Below are 6972 nucleotides of genomic sequence, written 5' to 3' on the forward strand. Positions count from 1 at the left end.
CCCTGCCAACAACTCTCTCTCTCTCTCTCTCTCTCTCTCTCTCTCTCTCTCTCTCTCTCTCTCTCTCTCCTCTCTCTCTCACTCTCCTCTCTTCCTCCTCTCTCTCTCTCTCTCTCTCTCCTCCACACCACATCCTCCACTTCCGTCCCAAGCCTTCCACTCTTCTCCACTCGGCCTCCACTTCCCTCAGTGGTTCAAGCCAAGCGTCACACGAGAGGGTGGAGTGGAGTGTCTCTTTTTCTGTGTTCGGGTAAGGTTCGTTGCTTCACGTGCCAGCCTAAACGAACCAGCGACAACGAGAGAGAGAGAGAGAGAGAGAGAGAGAGAGAGAGAGAGAGAGAGAGAGAGAGAGAGAGAGAGAGGTTAAAAGGTCAAGAGTTCTACACTGACCTCCCCCACCACTGACTCAAGAGATCAATTAAGCACAAAGGAACACAAATGAAGAACAAGCAGCAGCCTTTTTTTGGCAAGGACTTAGATGCAAACTGTCTTGTACCTTTATCATTCTCCTTTTAGCCAATTCACTACTGTTTGGCTTATCGTTACTTTACCACTAACCACTCTGATGTATTTATTTTTGTCCCACAGTCGCCTATATTATTTAATCCTCTCTCTTTTTCTAGTAGATGATTATAAAGATTGAATTCATTGTCTTTTTGAGTGCTGAGTTGTATATCGCTGTGAAAATTTTAAGAGCATCACTTTTTTTTTTTTTTACCTTCATTCCCTCTGTCTTGTCTCTCTTCCCTTCACAGTCCCTTTTTTTATCTACTTCCTTTGTTACCACCAAGGCGTCATCATACTGAAAATAACGACACAGGGTGAGGAATACGCGGCCTTTCATCACGATTCGTTCATTCACGCTATTCAGTCATTATGATTCTCTAAGGCGTAAGTTCATCACCATTAGTTCATCACTATCACTGCTGATCCTTTGTAACTCAGCAGGAAAACGACAACTTTCGCAGAAGCTTAAGTCGTGGGAAGTCGTGTGTCCAACGACGGAAAATACTGCCAACAATATCAAGCGTTTCAAGGCGGTCACCCATCCAAACACTAACCGGACCCAACGCTGCTTAACTTCACTGATCAGAGGAGAAGCAGAGTATTCAATGTGATGTGACTGTCGGCGATAGTATGAGATTGATGTCCAGTTGCCGTGAAAGAGACATTTCAGTATACGCTATCCCTCTCTCTCTCTCTTCTCTCTCTCTCTCTCTCTCTCTCCCTCTCTCTCTCTCTCTCTCTCTCTCTCTCTCTCTCTATCTCTCTCTCTCTCTCTCTCTCTGCATGCACAGTTTCTTTCCTGAAGGAGGAGAGCTAGGACAGTTTTCTACTGCCTAGAGAAGAGAGAATGAGAACGACGGGAAGGGAAGGAGAGGGGGAAGAGCAAAGATGGCTGGTGTGAAGGAGGGAATAGAGAGGGAGGGGAGGGAGGCACAGAAAGACAATAAAAAAAGAGAGGAGAAGTAACAGGAGGCAATACCGTGGGGGAGAAGAGGAAACAATAGTAATCAAGAGGAGATGGAGAGAGAGGAGGACAGTAAAGGGGTGAAGAGAGAGAAAGGAGAGGAGAATGGAATGAGGAGAGAGATATTGAGGGGAGGGGAGGGTGAGGGGAACTGAAGAGACGGTGGGAGAATGGGAAGAGATGCGAGTGAACGGAGTGTGAGATATTGGAGAGAGAGAGAGAGAGAGAGAGAGAGAGAGAGAGAGAGAGAGAGAGAGAGAGAGAGAGAGAGATAGAGAGAGAGAGAGAGAGAGAGAGAGAGAGAGAGAGATGGCGGGCTTAGTGAGGGGAAGGGAGTGAAACACGAATTCTGAAACGAAGACGACACTTGATTCTTGTCAGCGGATGGGAGAGAAAAAAAAAAAAAAAAGAGAAAGGGTGGAAGGGATGTTAGGAAGCGATAAACGGGTGAGGAGGAAGAGGAAGAGCAGGAGGAAGAGGAGAGTACGCTAAAGGTGAGAGGAAGAAGATAAATACGGCGAAGAGGTGCAAAAAGAGAGGGGAAGATTATCTGGAATGGAGGGGAGAGCGAAAGTAAAGAAAGAAAAGGAGAAAAAATGTAAATTGGAAGAAAGAAACGGGAAAGGGGGATAAGAACATAAGGGAGGTTGCCAGAAGCTAGTAGGCCTACACCTGGCAGTCCCCGGTATGGGTAAGAGAGAGGGAAGAGGAAGGGAAGGGAACGGAAAGAAAGGTAAGAGTAATTACGAGAGCAAAACTAGTGCAGTTATTTTCCTCATTAATCTTGAAATACGAGACCGCTAAGAGGCTTGGTCCAGTCGTGATGGCAAACAAGCAAAAACCAAACAAACAAACAATCATCTCCTCCTGACAACGCCAACCATAAAATAAAGCAAAAACAAACAAACATAAATGCAACAACCATTAAAGAAAAAAAAAGTTTCCTTGATTACAAAACAATCATGAATCAAATGATAATGCGCGCGCACAGGCACACACACACACACACACACACACACACACACACACACACACACACACACGATGATAAAATAATAAACCGAATCAAACTTAAACAAAACAAAAAATAAACGTAATCTTTCCTTCCCTCCAGCAGCGACTCCTTCAGGCATTAAACGCCCTTCAGGATGGCGAAGAGATCCAGTTCGAGGGACGTGGACAGCTCGCCACATCCCCAGGGGAAGATGAAACTCGAACGCTATAACTCAAAACCAACAGAAAAGGCGGGAGGAGAAGGAGGAGAGGAGAAAAATAACCAGAAGGCACTGGAGGAGAAAACCTACCTTGAAGAGTCCTCCTCTGAGACCTCCATTAGACTCAAGAAGGAGCTTGGTTTCATTGAAGGCGTGGGCGTTATCATAGGCTGCGTGATAGGCTCAGGAATCTTTGTGTCTCCAAAGGGCGTGCTCCAGTACAGCGGGGTCCATAGGCGCGTCCCTGACGGTGTGGGCGGCCTCCGGGGTCCTCTCCATGCTGGGCGCCCTCTCCTTCACCGAGCTAGGTAGGGGAGTGAAGGAAACGCTCTCATTTTTATTTTCGTCTCCCCATTCAAAAAGTAAAGCCCCCCCCCATCTCCGTTTTCTGAGAATGGAATTTACTGCCATTGTGATTATTTTCAAGGAAGAGAGATTTGGCCGAATTTTTTTTTTTTTCACTATGTTTATATTTGAAGTTATTTAGTCATGTCAGTGATTCTTCGATAACACACACACACACACACACACACACACACACACACACACACACACACTCCCTCCTCCTCTCCCCCTCCTCCTCTCCCTCTCACTCTCTCGTTCCCCCTGCCTCATCCAATCTCTCACACCCTCACAATTTCCTCCCGATACCCACAACCATATGAGCCTTCCAGCCTTCCCAGAAACACCATATAATCTTCTTACCACCACTACCACTACCCCCACCACCATCATCATCACACTCTCACTTTCCATAACTTTCTACTACAGTTTCTCATGAACACTCCCCTTCCATCCACACCCAAGTGCCTTTTCTCAGCCCTTCGCCTCCTCCTCCTCTCTTCCTGGAAACGATACACCACCTTCCCCTATCACCACCTCTCCACACCTCTCGACGCTCACCTGCCTAACCTTTCCTTCCTTTCTTCCCCTTCCCAGACCCGTTTTCTTTACACTTCCCCCTCCCTTTGCGATACATAAAAGCCAAGAATATTTTTTACACCAGTGCGACTAAAACAACAAACTTTTTCAGCTCTCTTGCCTTTGTTTCTCTATTTTTTTTTTTTTTTTGTTCATCAGATTACCTACCAAGACCTTTTTATTTTTTATAATAATCGTCTGGTTTTTTTTTTCACATTTCATATACTGTAGTCATTTCCTCTTTCCATATTTCCTAACATATAATGGTTTCCTTTTATGTACTCGTATATATATATATATATATATATATATATATATATATATATATATATATATATATATATATATATATATATATATATATATATATATATATATATATATATATATATATATATATATATATATATATATATATATATATATTTCCTGACACGTTATCATTTCTTTTACTTCCTGACAGCTAATCATTTTTTTCTTATTTCCCAACATGTAATCATTTCCTTATTCAAATTTTCCAAAATATAATCATGTCTTCTCAAAATACTCCAATATATTTTTTTTTCAAATTCTCTTACATAATCACCTCTTTCCCCATTTCCTAAACACCATCTTTTTCTTTTCATATTTCAAAACATAATAATCTCTTTCCGTCACTCACGTGTCTTGCACAACACAATATAAACACAACCCTGCCTTCACCTGTCCTTCCCAGTAAATCATCCTTCCAGAGGTACTACGATTCCCAAGAACTGGAACATGTAAAAGCTCTCTGCTCAGTGCATTTAACCCCGTACCTGAGATTTATCCACCTGTCTAACATATCACTTTACAAACACAACACTTTCACAAATACTACAACCCTTTCCTCACCTGTTCATAATCTTCCTTCCCTAGGTAAGACGATTCCTGAGGGTGGTGGAGTGTAAAGATATCTACCTTGTCCATTTAACCCCGTCCCTGAGTTTTATCACCTGCTTAACACACCCCCTTACAAACTCAATCATTCCTTACGTGTCCATAATCAAACTTTCACAGGTACAATGATTCCTGAGAGTGGGGGCATGTACAGCTATCTCCATACTGCATTCGGACCCGTGCCTGCCTTCCTCTACATGTGGGTCACGAACCTCACCAGGAGCTCTGCCGGCACAGCTGTCATCGCCATTACCTTTGGACAATATCTCCTGCAGCTGATCATCCCGGACTGTGAGGTTCCTGCCTTGGCTGCGCGGTTCCTGGCGGCGGCGCTGATCTGTGAGTGGGAAAAAATAGACATGCTCTGCTTCAGGAGTTTGTGAGAGTGAAGGGGGGAAAGGAGGAGGAGAGAGAAAAGAAAGCAGTGTGTGTGTGTGTGTGTGTGTGTGTGTGTGTGTGTGTGTGTGTGTGTGTGTGTGTGTGTGTGTGTGTGTGTGTGTGTGTGTGTGTGTGTGTGTGTGTGTGTGTGTGTCTCCAAGCAGGAGTTTTTGGAGTCAAGAAGAGGAGAAGAGAAAAGCTGGTTTAAAGTTGCGAAGTTTTCTTATTTTGTGTGTCTTTTCTCTTTAACCTGAAGCCTTGTTTTCAGGAACCCGCCTTGCTTTTACTCTCTTACTTAGAAAAAAATAGATACACAAAGCGACAACAATAACAACGAGAACCTCAATAAAAAAATAACATCACCACCATCACTAACAACACCAACAACAGCATAACTTCACCGTAAACATTAAGGACGAAATTAGATAAAAAACAACCTCTTATTAATTCACCGACCAATTCACATTTTCCAAAACAATAAATATCCCCAAAGATTTGTTGATTTATGAAAAGAGCGAAAGGAATTTAGTCTCTCTCTCTCTCTCTCTCTCTCTCTCTCTCTCTCTCTCTCTCTCTCTCTCTCTCTCTCTCTCTCTCTCTCTCTCTCTCTCTCTCTCTCTCGACGTGGGTGGGTGGTGTCCTACATAAACATTACAGGGTATATCAAAAATAGTAGCGCATCCAATCAGCCCTCAATGAGACAAACATTTCCAGGTTGTTGAATGTTTGTCGAGTTACGGAATAATTTTTTTGTCTGTTATTTCAGGAGGCGAGCATTTTATTTTCTTTTTTTGCAGCGACTCTTTGTGATTTTAATGGCCACCTGGTGTTTGTTATCCTCAGCTGAGTAATGGTATACGTTTTTTTTTTTCCGTTTTCTTTTTTTTTTTGGGGGGGGGTGGTTTAATTGTTGAGTACAGTAATTCATGAGAAAAAGTGAATGCCGCGGGTGAATGAATGAGCGTTTTTTGAGGGGTTTATGTCATTGAAAGCTGCGGTGTTACTGGGGAAGACAAGTGCTCTGATGAAAAGATTATTTAGCTGTCTACTTTTTCTCTCTTCCCTTGCATGTGTATTGTTTTTACTTATGTGGAGATAAAAAGACAGATGATGGTAAAGGGTTATGAATAGGAAATATACACAAATACCTTTAAGCCTTCAGGATGAAATTAAAATGGACAATAGAGTGAAAATAAAAAAGGGAAAAGAATTACTTGAATATCCCGCATCAGAATTAAATCCACGGGGGTGAAAATGAAATAAAATAGAATAAATTATACACTTCAATTATATTCAACTCGATATTCGGGATTAAAACACGGACAGCAAGAATTAAATAAACTATCAAATGAAAGCACACATTTCTCCCATTCAGTATCAAAATAGGAAAGCAAAAAAAAAAAAAAAAAAAAAAAAATATTCATACATAACCTCGCTTCAAGTAATCAAATACAAATATACAAAAAAATGTAACCAAAAAATGAAAATTAAAAAACCCTGGGAAAATATATTAAAAAAATAAAAGCCCTCACTCCTACGTACGCACAGTGAAGTAAAAAGCAAATAAAAAAAATAAAAGTTACAACACACACACACACACACACACACACACACACACACACACACACACATTCCTGCATCTATTTCGATCTTCTTTTACTTGACAGTATTTTCACGTGTTCCAGCGACGCGCCCCCCTAACTCAGGTGTGCCCGCCATACCAGTGCACACCTGCGTCTCCCTGAATGGCCCCCGGCTCAGCCCTAATGGTCCTGCCTTAAAATTACACGCACTGCAATACCCTAAACGTATCTAACAATATAAATCCACTGATAATACGCTCCACAGATTTACTCACACGCACATAAATTCTCCTCTTTTCACGGAGTTCTAGAAGGTAAATCCAGCGAGTGTGTGTGACGGAGAAGATGCGAATGTTATCATCACGTAAGGAAAGGAATGTATTTTGTGCAAGTCTAATGTTTCAGTTTGTCCTCAAGCGCTGTAATGTAAATTCATATATTACTACGCGTTTGGATAAAGGAAGGCGGTGCTTGAAAATATATAAGT

The 6972-nt window shown here is 42.0% G+C and overlaps 1 pseudogene; it reads right to left on the reverse strand.

The window, feature by feature from the left end:
* Positions 1 to 1012: 1012 nt before the first annotated feature.
* On the reverse strand, positions 1013 to 1131 carry LOC135093780 (5S ribosomal RNA; annotated as a pseudogene).
* Positions 1132 to 6972: the final 5841 nt, after the last annotated feature.

Source organism: Scylla paramamosain, chromosome 43 (genome assembly GCF_035594125.1).
Source record: "Scylla paramamosain isolate STU-SP2022 chromosome 43, ASM3559412v1, whole genome shotgun sequence".
NCBI lineage: Eukaryota > Metazoa > Arthropoda > Malacostraca > Decapoda > Portunidae > Scylla > Scylla paramamosain.